The 20699-nt window shown below is 42.1% G+C and overlaps 2 long non-coding RNA genes across 4 annotated transcripts in view; one reads left to right on the top strand and one right to left on the bottom strand.

The window, feature by feature from the left end:
- Nucleotides 1–11475, top strand: part of LOC123284778 (uncharacterized) — a 30275-nt gene extending 18800 nt beyond the window's left edge. Inside the window, exon 3 of the long non-coding RNA XR_006526126.2 lies at nt 10982–11475. This is a non-coding gene — a long non-coding RNA (uncharacterized lncRNA). The remainder of the gene's footprint in view (nt 1–10981) is intronic.
- A 194-nt stretch (nt 11476–11669) lies between these two features.
- On the bottom strand, nt 11670–16928 carry LOC139044891 (uncharacterized). Of its 3 annotated transcripts, none has more exons than XR_011502304.1 (4): nt 16797–16928; nt 15750–16094; nt 13785–14605; nt 11670–13341 (listed from the first exon to the last, which is right to left on the bottom strand). It is a non-coding gene; the product is annotated as an uncharacterized lncRNA (long non-coding RNA). The 3 variants fall into 3 exon arrangements; XR_011502305.1 differs by having other exon boundaries at nt 11682–13341; nt 14448–14605; XR_011502303.1 differs by having other exon boundaries at nt 11751–14605.
- Nucleotides 16929–20699: the final 3771 nt, after the last annotated feature.

The raw sequence follows: 20699 nt of genomic DNA, 5'->3' as shown, positions 1-20699 counted from the left end.
TTTATTCCCAGGATAAAGTGGAAAGCCAATGGAAATTTTAAATTAGGGGAGTAATAAAGTGAAATTGGATTTCTGGGGGCTATGTGGAGGATGAGAGAAAGAGGAGAAAAACATTTATGGAAGCTTTCATAATTGTCTAGGTAGGAGATGATGCTGGCCTGATCTGAAATAATGACAGCAGGATTAAACAGGAATAAATCACAAAGATATTTCTGATTTAGAATTGTAGGACATATTGGCCAATTAAATAGGAGAAATAAAGGAAGAGAGGAGAAATGGATGATGTCAAGATTCTTATCTTGAATAGTTGGGTGGAAATTGACATCATTAATCAAGAAGAATCAGGTTTGGACAGATCAAGTTTGAGATGCCAAAGAGAAGTCAAGCATTGATGCCCAACAGAGAGTAGGAAATATCTGGTTAGGAAATTTTATTTGTAGTGAGTTCTTATGACTTATTTATTTCCTGCAATGTTTAGAAAGTTTGACAAATATTCAGAGAGGGTAAAAAATATAGTTTATGTCCCCTTGGAACTTATATTTCTAGAGAATCTCAACTAAAATGTGCCTATTCACATCCTCTCCAAACTCCCGTTTTCCTTCACGACAAAGCTCAGTTCCCGTCCACAGGAAGTTTTCTTCTATTCCCAAAGCTCACAGTTCTTTCTCCCTCTTCTGAATCCTGCCATCAGAGGGTGTGTTGACAATGCCTTTCCTTTGGTATTTATATGACGCCTTGTGCCTAACTTTGCCAGTTAAACTTTTACAAATATATACCTTGTTCTTCCTCAATAAACTGGGAGTATCTTCAAAGTCAAGAGCTATATTTCACTCTTCTTTTTTCAATTTTCAAGACCTTGCACAATGTCCATTAGAAAGTGGAGGCTTACTTGAACCAGACTTCCTGGGCTTGACTCTCAGTTTTTTCACTAACTGGTCACCTTGGGCAAGTTACTTGCTCTGTCTCAGTTTCCCAATCTAAAAGTGAAGACAATAACCATATCTACATCATAAAGTTACTATAAAAATTAAATTAGGTAAAAAATGCAAAGCACTTTCTAAGTCCCTAGGATAGCAAGAGTTAAATAAATATTATTTGTGTCAGGATAAGTTAGGATGTGCTGTGTTAACAAAGGACCTCAGAGTTTCAGTGGTTTAAAACAATTAGGATTTATTTCACCTTCATTCTACACACTGAATGGATCAATAAGGGATTTCTGCTCATCCTGTCACTCAAGGACCCAGGCTGAAAGTGGACACCATCTTGATGTTGCTGGTTGCTGTGTCAGAAGGAAAGAGAGCCCAGAATGTCTTGCACCAGCAAATAAATATTCCAGTGTGTAAGTGACATGTCGCACTTCCACTCAAAACCCATTGCCCACAGTAGTCACATGACCTCATTCAACCACATGCAGATGAGGATGTACAATCCTACCGTGTGCCCAGAAGGAAAGGAGAAGTGACTCTCAGTTGAGCATCTCTAACAGCTACGAAAATATTGTTGTACTGTCATTGTTTTGTTGTTGCTACAATAAATACTTAGAATAGGGTCAGGTTTATAGTAAAGACTCAATTAGTGATGGCTACTCGCAATATTACTAACAGTGAAGTTTTCTATGAGCAATGGAGAAGGAGGAAATGAGATGTGTTTGAAATACTTTTAGGAAGCAGAATTGATAAGACTTGGTGATAGGCTGGATGCTGGAGAAAGGGGAGTGTGTGACAAGGATGACTCCCAGGTGTCTCTGGCTTGGCTAATTGACAAACCACCATTATCGCCTGTCAGAACACCTTCACTAACTCCTTAATAGGTTCCATTATATCTACTCTTGGCCTCCAACAATCTATTCTACACTGCGGCCAGAATGATCTTTTCAAACCCAAGTCTCATGTCACCCTGCTGCTTAAAACATTCAATGGCTTCCCCTTATTTTTAAGATGAAAGTAAAAATTTGTTAACAAATTTGTCGACAGCCCATAAGGTTCTGCATGTTCTGACCCCCACAGGCACATTTCATGTCATTCCTGCTTTGCTCTCTATACACCAGCCTCTTTGACTCTCTTTCTGTTCTTCAAGCTCAGCCTGTTTCTTTCTACCCCAGAGCACATGCTGTTCCCTCTGCCTGGAACTTGCCCACTGCCGCTTACTCCCTACTTGCCTAGACAACACAGCTTCAGATACAACCTCCAAAGTTTAGCTGCCCTAAATCAGTTCCCCCTTGTGCAGTTTCCCAGCACCTGATACTACTGGTCTATGGCACTGGTCACAACAGTACTTCATCAGCTAATGTAAGAATATTTGTTTCACATCTATTTCCCCTGTTAGACTGTAACAGAGAATCTGTGTCTTCTGTTCTCTCTCCCACATTCCCGATGGCTAACACATCGGTCACATTGTGACTCTCGAGTCACAAGAGGCCCTCAGTAAATACTTACTGAATGAGTAAGTGAATAGGTGAATGAGCAAATATCTTTGTAAACATGATTTTTAGGACAGTATAATAGTCAATATAGGTTATGATTATAATTTATCTGGCCTTTCTCCTATTGGTGGCCATTTAGATTGGTTTCAAATGTTTACTATTTTGGTAAAAATATAGAGGGAGGTTTAAAAATGAAATAAAATATTATTCAAACATCTGCTGCTAAAAGTTCTCTTAGGAGAGAAAGTTTCCTTGGGGAGAATCCCTTATTAAGAGTTTGGGGGTATACTTCAAGAAGAGAGGTTAACTGCTCTTACTGAAACAAGGAGATGAATTTTCTTGTTGTTCTGAGAGACAGAGAGTGGAAGGGAGAGAATGGAGGAGCAGAGAGAAAGAGAGAGGCAGGGAGAATGTGATGGTGAGTGCTGAGTGGGCCTTGAGAGGGTCCCTAATCACATGGTGACCAAGCAGACACCAGACAACAGAACACGGGCTGCAGTGCACCCGTCCCCGTGACTCTTGCCTCTTAGATAACATTTTTGGTGAGGGGATTTTTTTCCCCAGAACTGATGAAGGGGCTGGATTTCATGTCTAGATCGATCATGTAGGAAGAGAAGCTGCAGGAAAAGCAGCCGGAAGCAGGAGGCAGACAGTCAGAATATCTCCCTGTTTTACCTTGATCTCCAAGAGGCGGGCAAGGAGAAGAGAAGCCGGCTCACATCTAGGTTACAAAAAAACCCTGACAACAAACCTTTAGTGCTCTCTCTCTCTCTCTTTTGGTATATCTAAGATTATCTCCTTCAGGATAAATTTCCAAAACTGGAATTACTGGATAGGAGGTTAAACATGGATGTAAGGTAAAACGATTTCTAGCAATTTATATTCCCACTTTATTTAGTGGGAAATTCTAAAGAATAGAGAAGTGTTGTCCTTAGAAATGGTTGTCTTGGATTACAAGTTCCAGTTCCTGCCCATTAAAAATCATCTCTCTCACACTCTTTAAAACACACACATCACAAGTCCTTAATAAATGACTATTGAATTAAATTCCTAGCGCTCCTGGCGCTTAAAACTAGCCATTTTTTATATGGATTTTTTTCCCCTTATCTCTAAGAAGGCTGCAATATGTCTTGATTTTTTAGATCATAAGTCCCTCATCCCTTGACTTATAAATATCTCGAGCCTTCAAAATCATGTTGTATATTTGACAAGAATCTTGGTTGTGTGAATTTTCCAATTCTGTTAAAGTCTTGTTTTTTACAGGATCCTAACACAAGTACTCCTGACTAGCATAATAAACTCACAATGATTACCTAAATCTTTCTGAAATTCAAGTAAGATTTGCTTGGTTTCGTTTTTAAAAATGCAAAATTATTTTGAGCCAGTACTTCTTTTTTTTTTTACCGAATTTGATCCTCCTCTTTAATGTACTTCATTAAGAATCTAGCCAGTATCATAATTAACCACATGGTTGATAAAAGCAGAAAAAAATAGAATAATAATTTCAGAACTTGTCAAGGAACCATTTTTTTTGGACTCTGTTGACCCACCTTAGAAAAAGAAATAGGCAGCTCTAAGACCAAAAAGAAAAAACTTAACCTATAATAATCTCCTAAATAGCCATTTCACCCTTTATTTATACTTTATCAATAAAGTTTTTTTATCAAAATTATTCTCTTTCTGCAATTGATCACTTGGCCTAACATCTGTCATTGGGTTAGAGTCTGACCATATAATGTTTTCAAGAGCACAGCGATGCCACCATTAGTAACTGATGCTCTAGGGGCCAGCCTGGTGGCACAGCAGTTAAGTTCGCACATTCCACTTAGGCGGCCCAGGGTTCGCTGGTTCGGATCCCGGGTATGGACATGGCACCACTTGGCAAGCCATGCTGTGGTAGGCGTCCTACATCTAAAGTAGAGGAAGATGGGCACAGATGTTGGCTCAGGGCCAGTCTTCCTCAGCAAAAAGAGGAGGATCGGCAGTAGTTAGCTCAGGGCTAATCTTCCTCAAAAAAAAAAGAATGATGCTCTAAAGTTTTACTCTCACAAAGATTCACATACAAGAAGGTTTATTGTGACATTGTTTGTAATATCAAAAAGTAGAAATCTATGTAAATCTCAATATTACGGGGCTAAATAAATTAAATACATTGCAGCCAATTAAAAAAAAGAATGACCTGTAACTACATGTGCCGATACAAAATCAATTCTAAGATACATTTTCAGTGAATAAGACAAACTGCAGAACGTTGTATATAATATGCATTTTATATGCTTAGAATATTTCTACTGGGTTCTGCAAGAAACCCCTTGTAATTGTGGCTTCTGGGGAAGTCAGAGGGAGACATGATTCTGAGATGAAAGCAAATCTTACTTTTCGTTGAAATGTTTTAATTTTTTACCATGAGAATATATTAATTTTTTCTTAAAAGTAGACAATAAAATTGGGGGAGGAGGAGCTTAGGTCTATGTTTCATGAAAACAATCAAAATCCCTGTCAATTTTGGTTAATGGTAATCAATTCAAATTACAAATTAGCTACTAATCTACCTCTGACCCTGTCGGTAGCATTTCACCGTCTCACCAAATCTTGCTAAGAGTATTAACCACATGCCAAACAGTCATTTACTCAGCCATTCATTCATTGAATCATTCAGTTCATGTTAACTGTGGGCCTGCGCTGTGCTGGGCACTACGCCAGGGCACAGGAGCGCCGCAGTGAGCAAGAACAAAGGCAGGTCCTGACCTCCTTGAGCTCATGGTCTAGCAGGAAAGACAACCTTCCATGGAAGAAACTGGAGAAATGTTGGTTAGCCTGAGGGAGCACGTGGAGGAGTCTAGTACTGGGGAAGAACCCTAAGGAAGGGATGTGTAAACTGATGCTTGTAAGCTACGTAGGAGTTAAGCAGGTGACCAGGAAAGAAAGGCTGCTCTAGGAAGAGACAGGCAGTTGGTCTCTAAGAAGAGATGGCTCCGGGGTAAGAGAGAGCTCTGCCTGGAGAGGCTGAAAGACACCTGGAGCAGATGACACATCAAGTTCAGAGGAACGGGTGGGGAGAGACTAGGCTGGAGACACCCTCAGGGAGCAGATCTGGGGGACTTGAACAAGGTTGAGAATTCTAGACCTCACTCTAACGACAAGGAGAACCACAGCAGGATTTTAAGCGGGTGTATTTGTTTTCTAGCACTGCCATAACAAATTACCACAAACTGGGCGGTTTAAAGCAACAGAACTTGACTCTCTCATGGTTCTGGAGACTAGAAGTCTGAAACCCAGGTGTCGGCGGGGCCGTGCGCCCCCTGCACGCTCCAGGGGAAGATCCTTCTCAGCTTCTTCCTAACTTCTGGTGGCTGCCACCAATCTGTGGTGTTGCTTGGCTTGCAGACATGTCGCTCCAGTGTTTGCTTCTGTCATCACATGGCCTTCTCCTCTCTGTGTGCCTATGTCTCTGGGTCCAAAAGCCCCTCTTCTTATAAGGACACTGGTCATCTTGGATTTACGGCCCACTCTGATCCAATATGAGTTTATCCTAATTTGATTACATATGCAAAGACCCGACTTCCAGGTCTTATTCAAGACCTGGTCTTATCCAAGGTCCTATTCACAGATTCCACATGGACGTGAATTTGGGAAGGACACTATTCAAGCCAGTGCAGCAGAGAAATGATAGAATCTGATTTAGGGAGCAAGATTGGGAGTACAGAGATGAATTTCATGTACATCTTTATTATTTTTGAAATATGGATTTTATTTTGAAGTCCTACAGCTTATCAAACATTGAGCCAAGAGCGGTTTCCAAGCTAACCCATTCAGTCCTCCACGCGCCTGTGCAGAAAGTCAGAGGGGTGACTTTACGAGTCCACAGTCACACAGCAGCGTTTCAAACCCCCGTCCGGCAGGCTCTGGAACCCGGAAGACTTCCATCACCGCAGGCTCAAAACTGAAGACATGATTAAGCAGAGAATCCTTTGCCGTGGATTTTGAGGAGGTAGAAACTACTGCGCACCACGGTTCTGCTTGCGAGCATACTTCATATTCCTCACGCAAAGCCAGGGCAAAAGGTGAACAGCTAACATGTCCTAAAGAGCAGTCGTGTTGTAACGCGAAGGAATCCGACGGTTCCAATCACACTGCGCCATGTCCAGTGACTCAACACTGGGTCAGAAATGTTCTTTTAAAAAAAACACCTAGTAAAATCCGTGCTTCACAAACACGAACCCGGATTCAAATAAGCCTGCTTTTTCTAAGATGAAGAAACTTGAAGCCATTATCTGAAAACTCAGACGACAGAAACGAATTCAGAGGAAAAAGAGGTTAATTGGTGCGAATTGTTCGGACCGATAGCTGATACCGATCAGAAACGCAGACAGCTGGACCTTCTCTCTCTTCGCTGCTTTGCCTCCACAGTCCGCAATCTTAAACGCAGATTGAAATTTTAAGAAAAGACAATGAAGACCAAGGTTATTCTCTGTTGAGCTCAGTATTTTTCAGGGGGAGAAAAATTAAGTATTCTGGGTGTAGGCTACAGCTTTCGTCACCTATCACAATTTTGTAATCTCAAAACCTGACCAACCACCCAACTTTCAGTTTTATCTTTTTGTTCCATGTTTTTCTCCTGCAATATTAAAAAGGGAAGGAAACAAGGAAGGAAGAATGGGAGAGAGAGAGGAAGGGAGAGAGGGAGGGAGGGGAGAAAAAAGGAAAAAACTGGGAGAAGAAAGAAAGTAAACATGAATCCCAAAAGGGAGAAAAAAGCAAAGTCCAGTCATTATTCTGGTATTTATTACTGGTTAAAAATAATAATAATAATAATAATAAACTTTCAGGTTATATTTTAAAAACCAGCTCCTAAAACTAAAGAATAAGTGTACTTAAAAGCAATTAATAAGCAATTTTTATCTAGGAAGTGAGTGATTTTTGTGCAAAGGGGGGAAAAAAAGCTGCAGGCTTTCCCTCATCTCCTAGAAGCATCCCATATTCTTAGATGTGACGTTGCCTTGGTAACCACAACTTGGTGACCTCGTTATTTCAACCTAATCCTGCTTTGAAATTATAGTTGCTCCACCCTTTTGCCTGGCTAGCCTGATAACATAATCATTGTAAATGAGGATGGGAAAAAAACAGCAGGGTATGGTCCTCCGGTGGCACAGGACCAGTCTCACCTTATCATGGAAATAGACAAACAATTAAACGGCATGAATCTAAAACCCTAAAAGTGGATTTTCTTATTTTTTATATGGTTTGTTATGCTTATTTTCAAAACCTACTGGTTGATTCAATGTATCAGGGTATCTTGATATTACTATATGAAAATGGAAATTTCCTATTCGTGTTAAAAGAAAAAATAAAGAGGAGCTAAACTGTCAAAGGTGAAGTTCTTAATTATGCATTTGTTTTGCCCAAAACCGAATAGAAACAGGAAACAGAATATAATTTTTTAACCAGTAGGAATGGCAGTTTCCGAGTGTGTTTGCCCCACTTAACTTCCTCCAGCTAAAGCCCTGCGAATCAGTTGTCATCTTGAATTCGGATTCCTTTCATTACAAAGGGGTCTTAGGAGACTGCACTGCTTAAAGTCTGAAAGCGGCCAGTGTAAACATAGTTTAAAGGAAATGTAATGAACTCATTTGTTTCAATTTAGGTGCTTTGAGATCTCTGTTCTACTGGGAAAGGGAAGGAAATGCCATTGTCTTTCTCACTCATTTCCTCATTTTGCACTCTAAAATGGCTAGGGTACAGGGGTGCTGGGTTCAGATCTCAGTAACATTTTCATGCTGCACCCAATTCTTATGTTGAGGAGTCTGGGCAGCTGTGTGAGTCTGTCTCTTGGGCTACTGAACTCCCCAAACTTTCCCTCCAGGAGATCCTCCCTATTTCTGACTGCCACACCCGAGCTCGTCTATTGTCTTTCTAAGAGATCCCCAATTGTGATGCTTGGGGTGGGGGAGTTATGTGACTTGGATATACTCCCCTCCCCCAATTCTCTTGGTGGCAATAGTCCCACTTCCTCTGCCTCTCCACTGTATGTTCCCCAAAGAATAACTCTTTGATGCTGATGGATGTGCTGTTGGCCTCACCTTTGGGTGTCAACAATGGTTCACAGGTGAGAGGCAAGTTCCAGATCAGAGTCATTATCCAAAGAGAAACCTGGACCACAACTGCATGTGCCCAGGGCATGAGGCCATTTATGCTAGTGCCTCTCCTCCCTGCAAAAAAGACAGCCACCACCACCTATTTCTTACAACTGTCAACACTATTGTGATATTGTTTTAATAATGGAGGGAAAGTTGTAGCTTCTTGAAGAAAATATGCTATAGATAAACTTAGTTACTCTGCTATTGTCTCCCTGGACCTAACTGTAGAACCAGGACCAAGGGATGGACCCCATGGGTAGACACCTCAAAACTCACTATGAGAAGAAATTTCTAAATAGTCCAAGCTGTCCAAAGATAGAATATTTGATCTCAACAACAAAGGAAACACACCAAATATAAAATTGAAGACCAAATCTCCTTGACCTGCCAGAACAGATCTGAGTATAAATATTATATCCTACTGCCCTCCAGGTATTCATTGGATGGTGTACTTTTGGCTTTGGGGGCGGGGGTGGGTCTTAAATGATATACATATAGAGAAAGAGATGCAAATTCATTGGCAGAGCAAGCATCTGTGTAGGGACAAGCAAAGAAGAGTAATATAATTATGAGAATCATGGTAGGATAGAGGTAACGGACTGATAATAGACAAGTTTTAGGTCTAGGCTGAGAATTGAGAGAATTCAGCTAATAACTGTGAGAATCAAATGATAACACGCAAAAATACACAGAAAGTATAGATCATGAGGTAAATGTAAGGAATTATGATAGCATAGGCAACTGGGAGTGCAGCAGGTTCCTGAACAGGTTAAGCGATGCCAACTCTGTCTGATGAAAATGATTCTACTGAACCTGTTTGAGCCAGTAAGAAACAGGGATGACAAGGACAAAGATGGCTGGGTGGAGAAGAGAATCTGTGAAGAGAAGGTACAATATTGGGAGAGCTTGGACCACAAAGTGTCCTGATTCATTTTCCCTAGCTCTTCCTTTCATTCTTTGCACCCAGTGACCCCCTGCAGGACATTGGTCCTGTCCAAAACATCCATCAGACATTTGGCCCACACCAAAAGGTCTTTGATATCTAGTCATAGTTGGTCCTGTCCAAAATGACCATGGAGACATTGGGGCCATGCCAAAAGGTCTTTGATATTTGGTCCTGTGCAAAATTATTTGGCATGAACCAAATATGCTCATGTATGTTGTGGACAGGACCAAATTTCAAAGGCCTTTTGTCATGGACCAGATGTCTTACAGACCAAATGTCTTATGGACTGAATATCTTACGGATATTTTAGACAGGGCCGAATGTCTGCTAATCCCGATGAACGTAAATAACCAAATTACCATGCCTTTCCCACATCTTCTTCTCTCTACCTGAAAATCCTTCCCATCTTCCCCATCACTGATCTCTTTCCTTCTCCTTCTGCTTGGTTATCTCCCATGTATGTTTTAGGTCTCTTCTCAACTGTCACTTCATGCAGGAGTCCATTCTGGGCTCCCCCCAGCCTGCACACTAAGTCCTCTTCCTCTTGTTCTCCAAACATCCTGTCCTTTCTCTGCCTCTATATTGTTACTGCCTCTTATCCTGTCTTCCCTACCACCACCATCGCACCACAAACTTATAAACCCTTTGAAGCAAGAACCAAGGCATTTACACAGTGCCTGGCACATTTAGTAGACACTCAATAAATTCATTCATTCATTTATTCACTCAACAAATATTTACTGAATATATAGTCTGTGCTAGGCACTGGAGTAGAACAGTGAACAAGATGGATAAGTTCCTCACCTTCATTCTTGGGAGGCGGAAAGATTTTTTTTCTAATCAAGTAAACAAAAACAAACAAAATGATTACAGATTGCTATAAATGATATGAAAAAAAAACAACAGGATGATGACGTGCAAGAGGAAAATCTTCTGTTAGTCCAAGCTCTTTGGATGCTTGGAAAATCTGTCACCAGCAACTTGAAGCCACGCTCCTTCTTCCAGGGCATTCACTGAGGACTCAGTAGGCGTCAGGCACTGAGGTCCTCAGGGAACTTTCAAGCAAGTGAGGGAAACTGACAAGTACACCAGGGATTCCAGTCATGGGTGTAAGGGCTGTGACAAAGGTATGATAAAAGGGGCAAAGGAGTAAGTACATTGAAGACTGGGGAGATGTGCTCGAGAAGGGCTTCTGGTGAAGGGGACATTGAGCCTGGTGACTCAGAGCACCAAGAGTTCTGGGACCAAACTGCCTGGGCTTGAATCCCACCCCCACCACTTCCTAGCTGTGTGACTTGGGTGAGTTACTTCATCTCTCTGTGTCTCAGGCTCCTCATGTGTAAAAAGAGAGTAACGATAACACTTGCCTTACAGGGTGGTTGTAGGGGTTACATCAGTTACTATGTGTAAACTACTTAGAACAGGGTGAGCACATAGTGAGTGCTACCTGTGTTGACCACTATTATCATTTTTCAGGACGCAGAGGAGTTAGCTCCATGAAGAAGGGGAGGTGGAGAAAGCACTCCGGGAAGAACAACTATCTGCAGAGTGAAGGAAACTGTGGCAAATGACTCTAAGACGGACGCCAAGTCAGTCAGTCAACGGGCTCTGTCTTTGTCCACGAGTGATTGTGGGGGAGAATTCATTGTGCTCAGACTGCCCTATGGGTGAAGGACAGAGCTGGGGGAAATAGATGATGTGGTCTCCGCGCTCTAGGATATTGTAGTCAACAAGACCAAACACACAAGAAAGAATCTAGGACAGATCCAAGACTGCGTATAACCCGTGCTGAACTAGGTAGGCAGACTCCCACGATAATAACAGGAAAAATAAGAATCATAATGTCTACCTGTTTACAATGTGCCAAGCACCGGGCTGAACACTTGACGTGCTTTTCCTGCTGGAATTCAGCTTACAAACACACATGACGTGACTTTCTCCAATGACGAAACCTCCAGGAGATTTTAGAGAAGGGAGAGATCCACCAAAAGCCTAATGAAGACAGTGAAACTTGAGCTAAAGACAATAAAGCTTAAAGGAAGGAAAGAGTTTGAATAGAGGGATGGGTGACGGAAGGGCTAGGGCAGGGCAGTCTAGTGGAAATATAACCGCGAGCCACAAATACAAGCCACAGGCATAATTTTAAATTTTCTAATAGCTGCATTTTTAAAAGGTAAAAAAAAAAAGGTGGAATTAACTTTAAAAATGTATTTATGTAACTGAATATTTACAAGTGTTATTTCAACATATAATCAGTATAAAAAATTATTAGTGATATATTTTAAATTCTTTTCTCTGTATTAAGTCTTTGAAATCTGATGTGCATTTCACACTTACAGCACTTATCAGTTGCAAATAGCCATAGTTCAGGTGCTCAACACTCACACATGGCCGATGGCCAACCAGCTCGGAACGCACAGGTCAAGAGGGAGAAAAGAACCGGCATTTCCTGAAGTCCCACCAGGCCCCGGTCACTTTCTGTACACAATTTAATCTTCCCAACCACCCTCTTAGGGAGATATTACTATCCCCATCTTACAGACAAAGACAGTGAGACGCTAAGAGGTTAAGTCCACAGCTAAATAAATGGGTTGACCCAGGATTTAAACCCAGCCCTACCAACTTCAAGCTTAGGGTACTCCTCACATTAGAATTGGCTTAGTGCCGCGGGGGGGCTGTGCACTACAAAACCAGATGATGCCCGAGTGAGCGAGGAGAAACCACAGAGATGCTGGGATCTACTTCTGAACAGCTGCCTCCCCAGACCCCACTGCCCACAGCCTCCTGGACTTGGAGGAGGGGAGGAAAACAAACAAACAAACAAATGAAGCTTTCCCTTTCCAGTTAAATAGAAACTGAAGCTCTAGCTCTGCTTCCTAAGTGCTAAGTGGGGGAGGGGAGGTGCAGGAAGCAAGGAAGGGCACCTGTGGCACATCAATATTTAACTTTTGCTGCAGGAAGGTTCAGGATGAGGAAACACTGGGCCTCTTCCCAGCCGGCAGGGCGGGGCTCCCGTACACCGTTTGCGGCTCAATTTTGTCATCAACTACTGTTTCTAAAACTATTAAGAGAGGAACGGGGGGAAATATAAATAGAATTAACAGTAATTTATGATCTGAAAAGGGACAGTGGGCGTTCAAAATCTGTCTGCATTAAGATACTCTCTCTGCACATCCCTGGACCCCCAAGCCGTGGGATCCTGTAGGAAAAGGATGTTTACACAGCGCTCCTGGCAGGAGAGACACTTTTCCTTGCACCCAGAGGGCAAAGTTCAGCCAACTCTTTGCAACGGGGTCTGGCCTGTTGCTGAGCATGCTGCTGCGACCCTATCCCCAGTGTGGACAGATACCGAGCTTTTTAGATTTTTGTGTTATCTTATTTATTTCTTGTCCAGTGATCCCTCCTGATTTCTACAGGGACCTCGAGCCTGCCTCTACCCCACTTCAACCAATAGCAAAGCCCACCAGGCAGTTTGCCAGGAAAGACTCTCGTCAGCTCTTCAAAGCGGGCATGTTTCCATGCTTCTGCCTTTGGTAACTCCAGATTCTTCAAGACAAAGGTTTCCACCGCCATCTAAGCATGCTTTAGCCCACACCATTTCGTTTTGCCGGACTTATTTTTCCAAAGAATTGCAAAGCCACAATCTGTAGCTACTTGAGTTGGAGTCCAAAGGAGAGCCAGTTGTGCCCCAGGATTATTGTTTGTCCTTTTCTTTTTCTTTTCTTTCGGGGTGGGCATTGGGATGCCCTGGCCCGGCTCCACACGCTGCCTCTGGCACGTGCTTATGGCCCAATCAACATTAATGATGCCATCAGGTCTTCGGGTGAATTTTGGAGCTAAAGGGAGAGACAAAAAGAACATTTCAGAAACCACCCCCAGAATCTGTTAGCTGAGGCGCCACACATTTTATCCTTTCACCAGCGAGTCTCTTAGATCGCTAGCGACCCCAAGTGGCCAACTAAAATAATGGTCATTTTTTCCATGGAAAAGAAACATAACTCAAGGTGTTTTACTCTCAAACCCTTGTAGAATTTAAAAACTGCAGAGCTGGAAGGACCATTAATGTTACCTGGCCCAACCACCTTGTTTTATAGGAAACACAGGTCCTGAGAGGTAAAGGGGTTCCGAAGGTCACACAGCACGTTAGGGTTGAAATAGGAAGCAGTCCAAAGAATGGCTCCAAGAGATTCTATGCGTCCAGATTTTAGTTCCTTAATGGAGTGAAAAAAAGTTTTTTCCCCAGGCCGCAAAAGAAATATTGCCATTACAGAAGAATCACCATGATGAGGCTGCGTGTCCTAACAGATCCGAAGTTCCACTAGGTAAACACTCGAGGCACACACTTCTCTTTTCCTCTTCTATGCCTAAACCAAGCAGGGTACGTTAAATTGAGTCACGGCAAGTGTGAAGCCAGCATGGAAGAGAAGAGGGAGAAGTCAGCATTTGGCAAATGTGGATTAGATGCTTATCCCCAAGGCCTGGGCCCCAAGTAAAGGGAAAGTTTGAGTTTGGTTCTCGCCTTCATAACAGCACTGCAGAGTGTGCACTATTATTCCCATTTTAGAAATAGAATAATCGAGGCTCAGGGAAATGCACTCACTTTCTCAAGATCAATCAACTACTAAATTGCAAAGCCAACTCTCTGAGTGATTTTCCCTATGAACGCCTTGATTAATCTGGCCATCAAATGGGATAACAAAGTCTGCCAGTAGAATCAGAAAATGTGAGTGTTAGAAAGGGTCTCAAAGGGGCCTTCTTTCAAACAAAATGGACCCCTATTATATGAAACAAACAAAAATGATTGGTGTTTATTTATGATAATCAAAGAGAATGTGGGTGTCGTTGTAATGAACATCAGGAAATCCCACTCTCCTTAAAACAAAAACTAGAAACTCCAAGGTTTTGCTCCAGGTCATATCTCCACTCTTCCCCCATGTGTCACCTCTCCCTTGATCTCCTGACATCAGCGAGATAATCCCTGGCAGGACACTGCCCTTCTCTTGGTAGCTCCGTCCTGGTGATGGACAGAATTCCCTTTGCTGTCACCTCTGAGCACCACGGAGGCAGTCTGGAATTTTCCCAATGTTGTTCCTAAAATTACTGTGGAGAATAGAAAGTGAATAAACACAGGGAGCGGGAGAAACCTACGATCAGTCTGATTTATAAAGCATGAAATTCTGATCCAAAGCTTCCCAGAGGTGGTTCTCTCCAGAGCCAGCAAATGCTGCCCTGTTCCAGGAAGGGTCTCGAGATGGAAACGCTCCATGTGAGTGTAACAACCCTTCAGGAGGCAACGTGGCAAGATGCTTCAAGATTCCTACCCTTTGGCCCAGTAATTCCACCTCCAGCGATCCACCCGAATGAAATAATCAAGCAGTCAGGAAGTAATGTACACGCAAAGATCGTTATCATTACCTTGCTTATAATTTGAAAAAAACCTGGAAGCAAATTGTACAGCAATAGGGCTGATGATGTAACTAGAAGATGGAAGATTATGTAACCACTAAAAACGTTGTTTTCAAAGCATTTTTAATGACACTAAATGGAAAAAAAGCATTTTAAATGGCATTAAGTGAAAAAAGCAGGGTGCAAAACTGATACACATTAATGTGATCGAATATTTTAAACCAAAATAAGAGTGAGTGTGTAGAGAAAAAAATAATGAGAGGAAACCCGCCAAAATGTTCACAGTCATTATGACAGAGTGGTAAAATTAATGTTGATTTCTTTTCTACTTATATTTTGCTTTAGTTTTACAATGAGGTTGTATTAATTTATATCTGAAAATAAAATAAATTGTTTGTCTTTTTTTTAAAAAGATATTGACCCTTTAGCCCAAAAAGCTGCTGCGTTTTCTCAGGCCACATGCCTCCTTACTTCTGCTCCAGCCCCACCTTGCTCCTCTGTCGGGGTGCCTTCTCCACCACCCACCTCACTTCTGCCCTCCTTTTGGCTTGTCAATCTGAGAGATCCTCATTCATGACCCAGCCAATGATGTGACGCTTCAAGGGACCCCTCAGAGTCACATTTGTCAAGATGCTAGTGCCACTTCTCAGTTCCTTACCATGAAATAGAGCAGCCCAGTGAAACCTACATCCCCTGATGGTCTTAGAATGCTTTTTCCCTTCCCCTGGGTTGAAAGGCAGACTCTGTTTACATTTGGAATTCATCCAACTACTACTTATTGAGTGGCCACAATGTGCTAGGCCCTGTTCTAGCAGGATACAAGAGACAAGGTCCCTACCCTCAGGGAGTGGCATCCTGGTGGGGGTGACAGCTAGTGAATGATCATACAAAGGAGAAGAAAATCAGCTCTGATAATGCCATGCTGGGAGTGACCCGGTGGCTGTCTGAGGTGGCTATTCTTCAGGTCTGTGATGACAAAGGCGTGAGAGAATATCCAGGATACACTTTGATGCCAAGATGTTTAGAAAAGCTCAGCTTCTCCAGGGCTCCCGCATTGGCAGTCAATGTCAGAAGAGGCCAAGAACTCTCGAGAAGGCAGCTGCAGGAGACTTCAAAGGGCAGACGTCTGCACATAAGGCAGTGCAAGCTGACTCCCACTTTCTGCTAATGCTCCCTCCTTCTCCTGTCAAGTGATGTGGGTTGGGAAAGAGAGACCAGAAGAGATTTGTGACGAGATTTTTTAACCTTACATATACCTGCCAAAAAGTAGATTCCTGTAAATGGGCTGTAGGGAGCCTGTTGCTTAGTTCTCATGGGACTTGTTTTTTACCAAAAGAATAATAAAGCTTTAAAAACCACTATTAGTCAGGGCCAGCCCGGTTGCATAGTGGTTAAGTTCGCGCCCTCCACTTTTGCACCCTCCACTTTTGTGCCCCGTGGTTTACAGTTTCAGAGCCCTGGCATGGACCTAGCACAGCTCTTCAAGCCACAGTGTGGTGGCACCCCACATACAATAGAGAAAGATTTGCATGGATGCTAGCTCAACGACAATCTTCCTCAAGCAAATAGAGGTAGATGTTAGCTCGGGGCCAATCTTCCTCAGGAAAAAAAATCGCTATTAGTCTTAAGAGTTCCATCTTTATTAAGTTTCATGAGTCTGAGGTCCTGGGGGCACACATTGAATGTACAAGCGATTTAAGAAACCTCAGAGAGTATAATCAGATTTCAAAGAGGAGAGAGAACCTCAAACCCATTTCTGTTTCCCGACACCACATTGCAACACACGCACACACACACTCCCTTACACCCCTCCTCCCTTCCTGGATCATCTGTGGTGTCGCCTGAGCATCCATTCAGAAAATTTTCCTATTTCTCTGTAACTTACATAACACTTCTTTCTGGACATAAACAGGGATTTCAACTGGGCCAAAAGCTGTCACGAAATCAGCGAAAGACTCATCAAGCACCAAACAACAGAGCAGAAAATGGTTTGAAGTTGGTTGTAACAGATTAAGGCAAAAGGTTCCACCCCGAGGAATGGCTCTCTGAACAGGAAATCAGATGACCTGAGGCGGTCGTTAGGGGAAGGGAGGGAACAGACACAAATCAAGGAAGCAGCACACACCCCACTGCTCTTGGGGCCCGCAGAAAGTTTTTAGAGAAAGCTCAAGAAAATGAAAATGGAGCTAGCCCCAAATATATCCCAGATGTCCACTTCCAGCTCCCAAGAAGCAAGAAGGTGAAGTAGAATAAAGCATCTTTAGCTTTCCTAAAAATATTTAAAATGAAAATGAACCACTTGGAATATGTGACCGACTAATCTGGCCTCCAGAATCTCCTTTCTCTAATTCTTTAAACCAAATAGCAAATGGACATGTAAGCATATGCTGCCTTGTTCTCTAAATGTGTCGGTGTGTGCTTTGTTTCTGCAACCACATTGAGGGACCTCAAGGGCCAGAGTCGTAGCTGGTGCCAACACTGAGCCCACGGCTGCTAGGAGGTGTCAATGTGTATCCATTGATTAAAACATAAACCTCAGAAACGTGAGCGTCTGTAGAGACATATTACCCGTTAATAAAATGCACACAAGTAGTCAGATCATGTAGAGAAAGGGTTTATGAAGCTATCAGTAATCATAATAATGGTAAATAAATACCTCTTTACAGTTTACAAAGCACTTTCATAAACTTTCTCTCTTAACTCCCACAACAGCCCTGTGAAATGAGTATGAGGTTAATTCTCCAGTCCCAGCACCTTTCTGGGAAGAGAACCAGATGGACTAGTTACTCAGTTCATAAAAGAATATGCCCACGCCCACCCCAGAAATCCCAGATCGAGCTGGGTTAGCAGAAATAAACAGCAGCGAGTGCTCCTTGCACATCCTCAAAAAGACAGGTAAAGCCTGGACGACAGCAGCTGTAGACGGCAAAGTGAGTTCGCCTGGAAAGAGAAGCTATGGACTTTATTTTTCATATTCCTACCATTGTTAATTCATTTTATTGTTTGGGGGGATCTTTTATTTTATTTTGTGTTTTTAACATAATTTTTTGAGCAGCTTAACCCCTTGTTCCCCAAATATCTGACACTAAAAAAAATAAATAAATAAATACTATAATGGGCTAGGAAGAGAAAAACTAGAAAATAGTTCATGCATCAAGCTATTCCAGCTCGATTTATTTTATTTTGACAATAAATCCACAGTTTGAACCAGGAAACCCATTCATAAACCTGTTCTTACAATGTTTCTAGACCAACTTCAATTTAAAAGGCTTTAAAAAGTGGGTTCAGGATTGTACAATCCTCCAAATTTTTCAGACTTTTCATGTTATAATGTCTATGATTTATTTTAAAGTACATCTGTATAACAAGAATAATATGTGTGTGTGTGTGTAAATTAGTTTCAATCTGCCCCAAAAGGTAAGTTAGTTAACATTTGAAGAACCCTTATCAGAAATATACCCCCCAGGAGTGTTCATTACCATTTGAAAGACCCTAATAGGAAGTCCCAACTCCAGAAATTCCATGACAATCACTTCAAATATCAAATTCTGAGCCTAAAATACAAGGTTTATCCATTTCGCATAAGGGATATTTGCAATAACTTTCAGTGTTGAAATGAATAGTGTTCAGACATGCAGATTGGCTCAAACTACCACACAGGTATCTCCACTACAGCACAAATGGAGTATAAAAATCTGCAGACCCCAACAGTCTACCTCCGTGGGACACCCTGGCTTGATCTCATTTTAATACTGTGTTTCACCACTTGACAGGGACTCCTATTCCTGATCCAACTGGAAAGCTGGCTAATCCCGCCTCTCGAAGGCATGTTGCTGCATCTGCCTGCAGTAAACCTTTCTTCCAAGGTGCTCTTAAGAATGTCAGAGAGTGGAGAGCTAGAGCTTCACCGAGATTAGGAGCTCAGACCCATGACTGCTGTGGGTCCTGCTTTAATAAATGTTTGCACAGGCAGCAGAATTCACTGTAACTTCATGGTAACATGTCAGCTGGTAGCAAGGTCATGGGGGAGGGGACCATGGCTCTCACCTGCCTATGATCCTTGGAGTTAACTTATATCTACCAAAACAATATGACAACTCTGTACAGCCAAAGTGACTCAAGACAGTTTGCAACAGCCCAGCTTGAACTAAAACTATCTGGAGTATGTTGGGAGTAGAGTAATATTTCTGCTTCTCTACTTGCATTGCAGCCCATGGGGAAGGCACTCCATCGTCTCTCACAGACACACACACACACACACGCACACGCGCACACACTGTGATGCAGGTCTCAAGATTCAGCTTCAGGCCGAAGCTATGTTCTCCAATCCATCTTTTACCAGGAGATGAAAGATGGGTTCTTGGGAGCTTGCCTGAGCATCACTTAATAAAAGAGTTCTTCATTCATCGTTGGCTATTGATCGCTAGGTGTGCACTCCACTGGTCAGAAACTCAGAGATGAGAAAAGATGTGAGGCACCCTGAACCCCTACCAGAATACTCAGCACTCATCAAAATCATTTTCTCTCACAATATTTAATAACATGGTAAAATACTTACAACATAATTGTAAGTGAAAAAAAGCTTAGTGCTCAAGAAGATATGTAGTATGGTTTCAATGTTGTTTTATAATATAAAAGGATAATAGAAGAAAATATCCCCCGAATGCATATCTGCTTATCTCAGACAGATGACACCACTGAAGATTTCTATTTTTGATCATTATACTTTCAAAATACTTTGCAATGAACAAAAACATTTCAAACCAGTAAAAAAATATGTTGCTGTAACAATTTAAATATTTACTCTTACCATGGGCAGGCTCTATATGGGTGATGTCGAACAAGAATATAATGCAAGCCAGATATATAATTTTAAATGTTCAAGCAGCTGTATTTTAAAAGTATAAAGAAATATGTGAAATTAATTTTAATAATATATTTTATTTAACCCAATATACCCAAATATTATCACCTGAATGTGAACTCAATCTAAAAATTATTAGTGAAATATTTTACACTCTTTCTTTTGTACTAAGTCTTCAAACAAAATGTAGGGAATATTTTATGCTTAGAGCACAACCTGTATTTCAGATTGGCCACATTTCAAGGCCCCATTAGCCGCATGAGGCTAGTGGCTCCTGAAATGGACAGCACAGCTTTATACGGCAGCAACAGAAGAATCAACATCAAAAGCATGATGCCAGAAGAGTAGGGGTCTCTCCTGGTGTGCTTTGGACCCAGGCATTCTCACATAGCGTATTTTAAAGTTGGTACTGTAAAGCTGCCTGTTTAGAAGACAAATATTCACCCTTTACTCATCTGTTGCTCACTGAGCCATCATCAAAGGTCAGGAATTTGGTTGGCGGCTGAAGACGAGGTAAAGGAAAGGAAGTCTTGCCCCCATGGTACCCACCGCCCAGTGGGAGAGATGGATCACAAATAGATGATTACAATAGCACATTGTAGGTGTGATGATTAGCACATAGATGATGACAGTGGCATTGATAGAGCACAGATTCCTGCAGGAGGGGACACTTGAGCTGGTCCTGAAGATGAATGGAGAATCTAGCAGAGGCAGTAGAATGGGAAACAGTGCAGATGTGTCAAGGGGCAGGCTTCACTCTGGGAGTCGGGCAAGGTCAGGGTTGTCTGGATCACAGGTTGCACTGGGAGGAGGGGTAGGAGCTAGGAGCAGAGAGAAGGCAGAGGCCATGGGGTGGAGAATGAACAGGAGATACAGGATTAGATTTGTGTTGTAGAAAGACCACTTTGGCTGCTATACGGAGGG

This window comes from Equus asinus, chromosome 3, assembly GCF_041296235.1.
Source record: "Equus asinus isolate D_3611 breed Donkey chromosome 3, EquAss-T2T_v2, whole genome shotgun sequence".
Taxonomy (NCBI): domain Eukaryota; kingdom Metazoa; phylum Chordata; class Mammalia; order Perissodactyla; family Equidae; genus Equus; species Equus asinus.
This window is presented reverse-complemented; position numbering and strand designations above follow the sequence as displayed.